The 12392-nt window shown below is 46.2% G+C and overlaps 1 long non-coding RNA gene across 2 annotated transcripts in view; it reads left to right on the forward strand.

The window, feature by feature from the left end:
* LOC118547107 (uncharacterized) overlaps positions 1-12088 on the forward strand; it is a 37673-nt gene extending 25585 nt beyond the window's left edge. For both annotated transcript variants that reach the window (XR_004922945.2, XR_013443800.1), the window contains exon 2: positions 11873-12088. This is a non-coding gene — a long non-coding RNA (uncharacterized LOC118547107). The remainder of the gene's footprint in view (positions 1-11872) is intronic.
* Positions 12089-12392: the final 304 nt, after the last annotated feature.

Below are 12392 nucleotides of genomic sequence, written 5' to 3' on the forward strand. Positions count from 1 at the left end.
GCTTATGCATCGCGGATGAGAATGTAAAATGGTACTGTGGTACAGCTGCTGTGGAAAACAGTACGCTGGTTCCTCAGAAAATTATACATAGAATTACCATATGATCCAGCAATTCCCCTTCTGGATACAAACACAAAAGAATCAAAAGCAGAGATTCAAACTGTTATTTGTACACCCAGGTTCATAGCAGCAGTGTGAATATTGTGAATACACAACAACCAGAGGTGGAAATGACCCAATGTCCATCAACAGATGAATGGATAAATTAAATGTGCCATATACACAATGGAATATTATTTAGCTATAAAAAAGGAATGAAATTACGGCACGTACTACAACAGGGATAAATCTCAAAGACATTATACTAAGTAAAATAAACCAGGCACCAAAAGACAAGTACTGTGTGATTACACTTACGTGAAGTACCTGGAGTAGTCAAAATCACAGACAGAAAGTAGAGTGGTGGTTGCCATGGGCTTGGGGTGTGGGGGTATAGGGAGTTATTGTTTAATGAGTATGGAATTCCAATGTGGGCAGAGGAAGAACGTTCTGGAGATGGGTGGTGGTGATGGCTGCACCTCAGTGTAAATGTACTTAATGCCACTGAAGTATACTCTTACAAAGAGTTAAAATGGGGGCGGGGCGGCGCCTGGGTGGTTCAGCGGGTTAAGCGTCCGACTCTTGGTTTCTGCTCAGGTCATGATCTCAGGGTTCTGAGAGCAAGCCCTGCGTTGGGCTCTGTATTGGGTGTGGAGCCTGCTTGGGATTCTCTCTCTCCCTCTCCCTCTGCCCCAACCCCCACCACCGCTCGTGTATGAACTCTCTCTCTTAAAAAAAAAAAAAAAAAAGGTTAAAATGGTAAATTTTATGTTATGCATATTTACCACAATAAAAAACCCAGCATTTATATGTAGTGTTGTCACAAGAATTAAGTAAGTTAAATCTACCTAAAGCCGGTTTAAGCAAACTTTTCCTGTAAAGGGCCAGAGAGTAAATATGTTAGATTTTGTGGGATATGGTGTCTGTTACAACTATTCAGTTCTACTATTTTGGCAGTAAAACACTCACAGACAATACATAGACTAATGTGCATGGCTGCGTTCCAATAAAACTTTATTTATTAAAACAGATGATAGAATAGATTTGGTCCATAGGCAGCAGTTTGCTGACCCTGATCTAAAGCATTTAGAAGAGTTCCTGGCACAAAATAGTGCTATTTAAATATTAGATGTTACTGTTATTACTAGACAGAGTTGCTGTGAGTATTTAAATAAAATAATGCATAAAAGTGCCTGGCGCACAGCATGTGTGATCTAGTTTATAGCTTTTAAATCAGGGCATATTGGGGATAGTTCATGCCAAGTTTGAACCTTGAGATACAAACTAGCACCCAGGTATGACTAATAGAAATGAGGCAGGGCACAAGAGGACTGAATGAAGTGTGAACTTTCCCTTAGATGGAGTCTCGGTGCCCCACAGCTTTGATAGACCCTGCCTTTGAACCTTTGATGTTGTTTACATTGACTGCTGCCACCTCATCACTTAGTGATGCCCTGGACCCATCGCCGGCTGCTGACGCGTCTCAGCATGTTGCCTGTGGAGTGGTTCTCTCATCTTGGACCAGCAGCTTTAACATCGCTGGGGAATCTGTCAGAAAAGCACATCTCGGCACCCCCACCCTCTAGCCCTCCTGAAGCAGAAACTCTAGGGGGAGCGCCAGCACATAGGAACAACCTCTGCCCCCCCCGCCCCCCCACCCCCACCCCACGGGTGATTCTGATTCCGCCGAAGTTTGAGACCCGTGTACTCGAGGGATGGTCTCTCCTCTTGCCTTGATAGGGTTAGGGTTTTTGGCTTGGCGAGGGGACAGCTGCTTTTCCCAGCTCTGACCTGACACCCCTCCCCCAGCACCAGGCCCAGCGCACCTAAGATGTTAGAAACGAGCGTCCAAGGGTGAGCACATAAAGGTGAAGGGTGATTTATCCGCATCTTTGATGTCCTGACTGGCGGACATCCCTCTGGCTCCCCCGGAGCTTCCGATGGTGAAAGGCAGCTGCTGAAACTATGCTGGCTGAGGTCGGCAAGGTGCTCAGTGAGGTGAGGCCCCTGGAGGGACCCAGCAAACCTGCCAGTAGCACTCAGGTCTTAAAGCACCCTGGCCACGGCATGAATTAGGCTGAAGCCTTCTGGGACCCTCACCCGCACTGCTCATCTTGCCAACATCTGGGGTGAGGGCATCTTGCTCCCTGTGTTCTCTCTCTCTCTGAACTTGGACTGGTGGTGACGTCAGCAGGGTCTTGTCAGTGTGGAGGATTCTTCAGTGGGCCACACTCCGGGATGAGTGTCAAACACACGGACAGACGCTTCAGTTTGCCGTGGTCCAGGAGCCCCCGGGCCGTGCGTGCATAGTTCCTGCGTGCCATCGCCCTCTGCAACAGCGGGGTCACCCCTGCAGCTACCCTGAGCCCAGGCCTTTCGCTTCTTGGCCAAGTTGTGTCCCTGCAGGGCCGAGGAGCCTGGAAATGTCTGCCGCAATGAACAGCACTCTGTCTTGAAGGAGATGGAACCGGGGCTCCAGGTGGCTTCGGGATCCACGGTCTCCCAAGATAAACTGCGGAGCATGGAGGTGCCAACACATCAGGCGAGGCTTACATGGTGAGATGTCTGCCACTCAAGCCGGGCTGATGGGAGGCAGCCTCCCACGGGCCTGTGTTGAGCATCAGATCTCCGCTGTACTCCAGGAGCCAAAAAGCAAGCCCAGGAGCAGGGCTTTTGCACTGGAGTCATCTTCTGCCTGGTCCCAAACACTTCTCATTAGGAAAAAGAAAACACGTTCTCCGAAGAGCTTCCCCGGACCACAGTCGAGATCCCAAAAGCACAGGGAGCAGAGGGTGGTGTGTGTGTGGTGGGGCTGTTTGGACACGGCTGTTTGGATAGATTTCCCTTTAGGAGAACAAATCGCAGAGGGAGAGGAAACGCACACACATGTAACCTACCCCGTGATAAAGTCAGGGGGGTTTGCCGATTTCTCCTCCTACTGTGTTTCTTGAACTTGGGTCTCAAGTTGGTCTCTAATGGATCTTCCAGATCTTTGCATTGGGATTCAATTGTGATTGTTTTCCATGTATTATTATTAATAATTTTGTCCCGGGGAAGGATGAATCATGATGGCTGTCTTCAAAACAAAACTTATAAAGCAGGTATTCGTTCATTTCTATCTTGGCTCAGGTCTTCCCCGTTTCATTTTGGAGATTATGAAAGGAAGGAGTGGGAGAGAGGAATGCAAATTAAAAAAAAAAATAGATCCAAATAATGTGAGCTCTGCTTTTGGGACATGTGAATGAGAAGGGAGTGGTTGCCACTCTTAATGTTGCTAAGTGCCGGCCACTTGTCCTACGGTGGACAGCAAGATGGTGGTGATGGGGTGGGAGGGGTAAGTTCCTCAAATGAATTCCACTGACAGGAGCTACCGCTAGTCAAAAGGAATAAGCATCCCCCCTACCCCCACCCCACACTGCATTTAAGGACCTTCTGATTCACCAAATTTCCCTGTCTCTTGCTTGTTGGTCTCTTGCCAGATGCAAATTGAGTGTGGATTGATGTATGGAGTGTGGCATGATACTTTTCATTTTTCTACTGGAAAGAATAAATGAGAGAAGGTTTTAACTACAAATGAGACAATGTGACTAATAGCAATTAATACATAATTGACTAACAGAGCATATTCTCCCTGGTGACCCTGGCTAATGGAGAACATACCAAGCCCTGACCACAAGGCAAAGGGCATCAAGATGCTCAGAATTCTATCACCATCCCTCGGACATTACTGACTTATCACTAGTCCCTGGGACTGATGCTAAATGCTCACTTCTGTGCTGAGTGTTGTCAGGGATTCAGACTTAAATACACTGTGGTCACTCTTTTCTTCTGGCCTTAACTCGCATAAAGTCTGGATTCAGAGGAAGCCTACGCCAGTAGGTGTACACACTGTGGGGTGACAGGATAGGAGAAAAAGCCCTGCAGGAAAAGGCAACGGCTTGAACAAAGGTTTGGAGGTGAGAGTGAGCTGGAGATGTTTCATAAGGGGAGGTGAGTCCAGAGTGGTTGGAGGGGGAATGTTAGAGGACATACAGTGGGGCAAACATAGCAGGCTGGGGAGATGGCATTTTATTGCCTTTGAAATGGGGAGCCTTAGAAGTTTCCAGAGGATGCTAAGGTGAAATGTGTGTTTTGGGAATGACATGTGGAAGGTGAACTGGGAGAAGCTAGCAGCGGGCTGGCCATGTGGAGGCAAGAATGTATTGACAACTCTGGAGACAGGAGTGTATTGCACAGCTGACGTGGGGTCATTGTGTGGCAGGAATTCTGGGTGGTGATGAGGAACTAGTTGCTGACGGCCGCACGATGGGTGAGAGCTTCTGGTCTCAAACCATGGTGTGTGAGGATGGGCTCCGGAGGGCCGCTGGTGCCCTAGCAGGTCCTCCCTGTAACCTCCCCTGAGGGATGCGGGCAGCTGAGACATCTGAGGAATGAGGCAGGATTGCACAATTGGACTTTTCACCTGGGCCCAACCCAAGGTCTGGTACCTTCTGTGGGAGGGTCTAGTTTCTCATTCCATCAAGGAGGAGATTTCTGAGTTGTTCTGGTTTATAGCTGGAGTCCCGGGCCCCTCCCAAAGGGGAACAGGCTGCTTGGGGAGCCGTGTCCTGACCAAGGTGGGTTTTGATCAGGAATTAAAGGAGCTCCCCATCCATTGCTTTACTGAAGCCTTGCTACACTGCTTGCCCTTCATGGACATAATTACCTTTCCTCTACACTCTGTTTTATCACCAATTTACTGATGATGAAACTGGGGCACAGAGAGTTTCTGAAACCACTCTAAGTCACTGGTTTCACTTCCCAGTTTTAGTAAAAATAAATCCATTAGTATTCTATCCTATTAGTATTTTCCATTCTGTTTGTCTCTCTTTGTTAACATGGGCTGTCTGTTTCTTCTCTCTCTCTGACAATTTTTTGGCCCTTCTCTTTACTTGAGTGTAAATGTTTTTTTCACTCAATGTTTTGGGCACTTGGTGACCTTTCAATCTGAAGACTCCTGCCATTCAATTCTGTTGACATCTCTTGTTTGTCTTCGATATCTTGTTCTCATGGTCCTGCAGGTTGATGGCTCCTTACATCCTTGACTGCCATTTTAGAAGGGTTCAGCTGGGAAGGAGGCCATGGAAATACATGTGTGCCTGCTCAGGCCCTCAGGTTAAACAGGAGCTCCTTTGAGCTATTTTCAGTATTTTTCCCAAACTCTATTAGAAATTGTTGGTTGTCCAAGCTAATGCCAACACGGCTAATTAGAAGGCATCAGTTTTCAAACTGTGTAGAAACCCAACTCAAACTGGCTCAGGCCAAAAAAGGAGGATTTGCTGGCTCATGTAACTAAAAAGTACAGGAGTTTCTAGCTTCAGACTCTGAGGCATAGCTGGGTCCAAATGCTCGAAAGATGTCTCTAGGACTCAAACGTTTGCTCAGCTCTGTTTTGCTCCATATTGATTTCATTTTCAGACAAGATGGCTGCTAGCAACTTCAGGCTACCACCAACCCTTCTCACCAGCCCGGTGGAAACAATGCCTCTTTTCAACAATTGCCACAGAAGTTTTAGAGTTGAACCTCTCCTTATCTCTGATGATCCCGTTCCTAGGGCCTTGACTGCCAGTCTGGCCACATTAAATCCTGTGAAACTGAAAAAAACAAGGTGGTTTCCCCCAAGCACAATCAAAGTACTGAATCCAGAAGATGGGGAAGGGGATGCTGAGCAGTCAGAAGAAAGATATCCCCACATGAAGCTCTGGGGAGCCCCCTGAAGGGTTCTGAGAGGTAGGGTGAAGCAGGATGGCAAGGACTCAGGGGAATCCAGGCACCTGAGTTAAGAACCACCGAATCACACAACTCCAAGGGGCACTCTTCATGTTGTGGGGTCTGTATAGATAGCCCGCTCAACCAAACTCCATTTCAACTAGAGCAACTCAGTCCTTATCTGTTTTATGGGGGCCACCATGGGAAATTTGCATGCAATCAAGTTTGAAAACCAATGTATTAAATCTAAAGGTATTTCACGGTGGAGCAGTAGAGATCCCGGGAAGTTGGCAGTGTGAGATCCATAAGCAATGGAAGGGAGCATCCATCTTATGTCACAAATGGTGGGTGGAGGGCAGACAGAAAGGCGGAGGGGCTGGGAGTGGGGGGAGGACTTGTACTGGAAGCTAAGACAAAGTGGTGAACTCGCTGTGGACTGACCTGCAGTGTTAATCCTGGGTGTCACCGGCTGCTCAGGTGGGAATTCCTGCACAGGCCATGGGCTTCTTGTGTGGCTGTGTCAACAACATGGTTTGTAAGGTCTGCATCACATTACGAGAGGCCTGTTATAGGGCCTTAGAGTAGTTATGTCTCCCCTCACCCCCTGGGACAAACAAAGAAAAATAGAAGGATATCACTTGCAAAAGAAACACTAGGTGTGGTTTGAAGCCACGAGAAAGCATCACAGAAATATTTGGTGTCCTGTCTTGCATTTTCTCTACCCCTTAATGAGCTCTTGAGCATCTGCTGAGCTCCTGGCCCTGTGGTCAGGAAAGAAAGGGGAAGACCTAAAACTACATGAATGTTTTCAATAGTAATGACCAAGGTACCCTTTGCAGAACTAACCCTTGGTCCAGTGGTATGCTGGGACATGTTTAACAACCAACTCTGGGGGGTAAGAGAGCATGTGGGGAGGGAGTCCAGCTTTGTGGCATTTGTTAATTTCTGTGATGTCAGTACCCCAACCATGGCTGATTTCAGGCTACCGACACGACATCACTGGACATAGGGTTGGGAAGAGATGCTCAGTAGCATACCAATATACATATTTTCACTGTATAGATACCCCCAAACTGTTAATAACTTCACGTACAGATAATAGCAAAATGTAGTAAAATAACTAAGAAGTGATAGATCTTAAGTATTTATTGTATTTGTTTTTTAATGTAAGCTAAGTATGTGTGTAATTTAATTTTTAATCATTGAATGTGTTGACTGATTGGTTCACAGAATCCCATAAAAGTTAATAGTTGGGGGGCACCTGGGTGGCTCAGTCAGTTAAGCGTCTGCCTTCAGCTCGGGTCATGATCCCAGAGTCCTGGGATGGAGCCCTGCATTGGGGTCCCTGCTCCGTGGGAAGCCTGCTTCTCCTTCTCCAGCTAGCCCCCCCGCTTGTGTTCCCTCTCTCACTGTCTCTCTCTGTCAAATAAATAAAATCTTTTAAAAAAAGTTAATAGTTGGTCCTTTTGGCCCAGCTCAAGACTGCCTCGTTCTGTTCATTCTGGCAGGTCCTAGGGGTTCAGCCTATTTCTCTCTCATCTTTGAGAAGCCTCACCCCATGGCAAATGCATTACCCAAATTTGTAAGTGGTTAGTCTCTTGGATGTGCCTTCTGTAACTAAAGCAGGAAGCCTTAGTTGTTCATCTCTGTCTCTGCAGGGTAATCCAGAAAGGCATAACGAACATTTGATGAGTGAATAGATGAGTGAACAAGTGAGTGAGTAGCTGCTGGATGCAGGGAGGTCGTGAAGGCTATGGAAGTGAATCCTAGGTTCTGCGTGCCACATCTTCACTGCTCTAGATGTCTCTTAATCCTGACAAGCATGATCTGTGTGACCATCTGTTAAATGGTTGTTTGTATGGCTGGACCATCCTTCCATGGGGACAGGGACTGTGTCAGGCTTTTCATTGCTGCCACTGTAATATCTGGCGCATAGCAAATGCTCAGTCAATACTTGTTAATTTTGGCTGACTCCACAAAGTTAATGATGCTTTTTTAAATTACAAAAACAATACACAAATGCATACTGTTGGGAACATATTCTAACATTACAGAAAAGGCTCAACACCCATTTGAGCAGCCCTTAATCTAAAATACGTTTGTTTTGGCGAAGTGACCACAGCAATCAGTATGATATATATCCTTTTAGTTTTGGGACGGTTTTTTTTTGTTGTTTTCATTTACTTACAAATATATCTATGGGAATATATAGTATTGTCTCGAGACTTCCCCCAATTTCCTCCAGTGGTTACATCTGATGTAATTATACTACAATATCAAAACCAAGAAATTACGTTAGTAAAATGGGTGTATATAGTTCTATGCCATTTCATCACATGCAGATTTGTGTAGTCACCACCACAATCAAGTTACAGAATTATTCCATCCATAAATTATTCTAATTGTTCCATCACCTACCCCTTTAAAGTCACACCTCCTCGCCCTCTACTGTTCCCTAATCCCTGCCAACCACTAAGCTTCTCTCCATTGCTATGATTCCGTCCTTTGGAGAATGTTGTTTAAATAGAATCACACAGTATTCGATCCTTTTGATTGTGTTTTTTCACTCAGCATAATGCCATTGAAATTGAGGCTTTGTGTTTTTGACATACGTTGACACCACGTTGCGCGTGCTTTTAAACTGGATGGTGTTTCCCTGGCCTTCTTTCAGGATCTTCAGATGTATCCAATTTATGCTAACTGTCACCTGACATTCACAGACGAGTTTCCTCACACTGTCTTTGTTTCCCTACTGACTGCTGCCCCTGAGTAAGCTGGCTTCCCCTCCAGGGGCTGCGGGCAGGGGGAAACTTTTCCCCAGCCCCTTCGCACAGATGCCCTCATCCGTGAGTTGTGCTTAGCCACCACCTGGAAGGTAGAAAGAAGGGCATCAGGGAGAGGGTGCCCCACAGACTCTGTGGAGGAGTCTCACATCTGTAAGAAAGTTCTCGTGGTTCTCGCATCTCTCCTGTTTCAATCTTTTGCTAGGAGGTGACTTTTCCCACCATCCAGAAACATAAATGAGCCAGAAGAGGAGGAGAAAAATGGATGAGTGTCTTTCCAATTGCTCACTCTTGTCAGTAGGTATTTCCCATGCCAGTGATTTCTACCCCTAGTGCTCCAGAAAGACCCCCTACACACACACACACACACACACACACACACACACACACACCCCAAGGGATGTGTGACAGAATGCCAATAAGCTTTCTTTAGCTGTCTCTGTAGGTAATAAGACCATTTCCTGTGTGGCAAGTGGGTGGAGCCTTCCCACAAGCACACGGTGAGGTGCTGACTCTCAGGGTCTTGGGTATAAGATAACAGGCTGGAAATGAGACTCGGGGAACCCTCCCGTGAGCCCCACAGAGCCAACATGAGTTACCAGCTCTCAGCTCTGTCCCGAGAGAACTTTATCATGGTTTTCAGGCCAGAAAGCATTGGCAAGCCTCAAGCCTCAAACTCTAGTACCCAGGCAAGCCTGATCTGTAGACTCCAGTCCTAGGCCTCCCACAAATTCCTTCTCTGCCTCCCCACCCTTCTCTCTTGCCACGCTCTGAGCCTTTTGGACAAAATCTTGGGCCTATTATCCGTGTCTGGGAAGCTCAGAACTTTATTTAGAGTTTTCTTATTCTTTGGGAGAATAAAATGGAACTCATTTTAATAGACTAAACCAGGAATCTAAACTGAAAGCAGGGGCCATGTAAACAAAACCCTTTTATGTGGTGGCTCCAAATGAGTTTACTTTAACAAAAACAGGACAAGTAAATAAGTGAGGTTTACAAATATAAACTGCAAAGTTGCTGAAGTGTGAGATAAATTGTCTAAGGCCCTTCTGTTTAAATTCTATGGCCTGGCATTTCTCCTTTTGAGTTTCTATCAGAGTTGGAATCTGGGGAGGAGAGAATGTTCTGTACAAGAGAAAAGAATTTCCCATCGTGGGGCCAGCCAGTGATCTGATTAGGGTAGGGGCCTGCCGGGGTTAGCCCCTCCTCCCTCCCAGGCCGTGGGGAGATACCTGGCTGGTGATATCACCTGAATGTCCCCACCCTGTGGAAGGGATTCCTAGAAACAGCCTGTTCTGTGACCCAAGAGAGCAACACAGTGGTGGAGGGGGCTAAGGAGTGGACCTTTAGAGGAATGATGAGAAAAAGTCCATTAGGTATCATGGTTACTTGAGGGGAAATTTCCCTCCATTATCCACCAAGAAGCACAGGGTGTGCCCAGCAGGTGGAATTCATTATGAAGATGCATGCATCCTTGCCGGCGGGATTGGTGACCTGGCATTCAACCACTCTCCCAGGGAAAAAATCTAAACATGTCATGAGATTTCATCCGGGTGGTTCTGAGCCAGTCAATTGGATCTGGAGGGGTAGGAATCAAACCAGTACAAGCACTGTGGGAGAAGGCAAAGGACAGAGGAGTGGTGGTAAGAGGACCAGCGTGCAGTGGTGTGCTAGGAAGCACTCAACAACTGGCCCTGATTTGTGATGTTTCCGGATTTCCATGGTGTCAATACTCCCAACACAGGCAGTTATCAATGAGAAGTCACTCAGCTCACAAAATTAAAAAAAAAAAAAATCAACAATAGGCTCTCCCTAGCTGGTATGAGCTGGCTCAGCACACCAGTGCCTACACAGTTTGGTGGTCTTAAAAGATTGGGATGGGAAGCAATGGGGGAAGAAAAATGTCTGAATCATTTCCCCAGTGATTTAGAGTGCTCCATGTTTCTTTTTTTGTGATACTTGGAATATTTGTCCTGTGTCTGCCTGCCCTTCTAGATTCGCTGGCGGGACTGCATCTCTCTGGGTTATTGATGCATTATAATACCTACCGCAGTGCCTAGCACATACAAGGGGCTCCATGCATTTTTTGATTGGTCCAAAAGTCTGTTGGATGCTATAACTAAAGGTAAGAGCACCTACTATGCGCAAAGCACTGGACTGAGCCCTTGACCGGAAGTATCTGATTCTATCTTCATAGCAAGCTTCTCAAAATATATTGCCTCCCATGGAGGTTTGACTACAGATAAAGTTATCTAGCTGTACCTCAGATCTTGCCCAGAAATCTTCATTTAAACAAGCTTCCCAATGGGTTTTATATAAACTCAAATTTTAGAACCAATTCCTGATGGGGTAGTTCTTTTTCCTATTTTTAGGTGAGGAAACAGAGCCTGGTTTCAGTAGTTTCAGTAGCTTTCCCAAGGTTCTGTGTTAGATAACTGGCAGGTTCGACACACCAAACTGGGTCTACCAGGTGCCAGAACTAACCAGGAGGCTAGATGGGCTCCCACAAAATAAGCCTGAATTACCAAATGAATGAGTGAGTGAATGAATGACAGATCTCTCCACTGGGTGTTCACTGTGGAATTCAAGAGATGAGAGTAGAGGTAGACAAAGCCAATAGGAGTCAATTATGTTAGTTTTGGGGTGAGGTAAGGAGGCCAGGCTTAGACTGGAGATAGTGTACATAGATCTTAGGACATTGTGATAATGGTTGAATGTTTTGCTCTGTGTCTGGTACTGTGTGAGTTTTATATCATAGCCTCATTTAATCTGCATTGCAACTTAACAGGAGAGATGCCGACATCCATGTTTTATAAGGTGAGAACAGCTCACTGAGTTCACCATTAGGAAGCAGAACAGCTGAGGTTGAAACTCTAGTTTTTCTGAGTCTATGGTCCTTGGACCCTGATAAATTGGGATGCAAACCTATGCATTATAACTATAAAGGGGAAGGTGAAAGCTGTCTGGAGTGGAGGTGGAGGCAAGTCATAGGTAGCAGGCCTCCTGCCAGTCCCAGTGAGGAGAGCTTTGGCAATGATTGGAAGAAACACAGTGGAGGTCCACCAGTTGTCACAACCCTGGAAAATATAAGCCTATGTCTGTCTGGTTCCTGGATAATGTCACTGTTGTTGGGGTGTTCCCAGGGCTTGTGTGGACAGATAACTCACTGCTGGCAAAATGATTTTCTTATGCCTCTTCAGTAGCCCGGTTCCTGAATTCTGTTTTCTCGTGGCCATATACAGGTCCAGTGAAGTTAGGAGCATCTCTTCTTGGAACCGAGACCATTTCCTTGGAGATAAAAGTCATCAGCAGTGACTAAAACTTCAGAATGCAAAAGGAGGTGGCTTCTAAAGAATGTTCAGTCATCTTTTCCTCTTCTTCTTCGTCATCTTCCCCCCTCAGAGCTTTGCACAGAGCTAATGACAAAGCTATGAAAATAAATGTCTTGCTGGCTAGAAGAGGCATGTATTTGTTTGGTGGGGGGGATGGAGTTGGAGAGTCTGCATCCTTCCAGGAAGAGGGCCCTCCTGGGAATCATTCTTGACTCTGAGATTAGAAGCAACATTACACAATATAATTAACAGACAGATCGGTGTCTGCGTAGAGGCTTTCTTTAGAGAACATCTGGGATTCTTTGGGTGGGAAGAAAGTAGGACATGAGGTTGAGGGTAAGGCATCAACTAAATGCCTTTGCCAAGTACATGCTTTTCATTGACCTGCTTTTGTGGTCTTCCTTCCTAAAGCATAGAAGTGTGGGGGAAA

This window comes from Halichoerus grypus, chromosome 1, assembly GCF_964656455.1.
Source record: "Halichoerus grypus chromosome 1, mHalGry1.hap1.1, whole genome shotgun sequence".
In the NCBI taxonomy this organism is placed as follows: Eukaryota; Metazoa; Chordata; class Mammalia; order Carnivora; family Phocidae; genus Halichoerus; species Halichoerus grypus.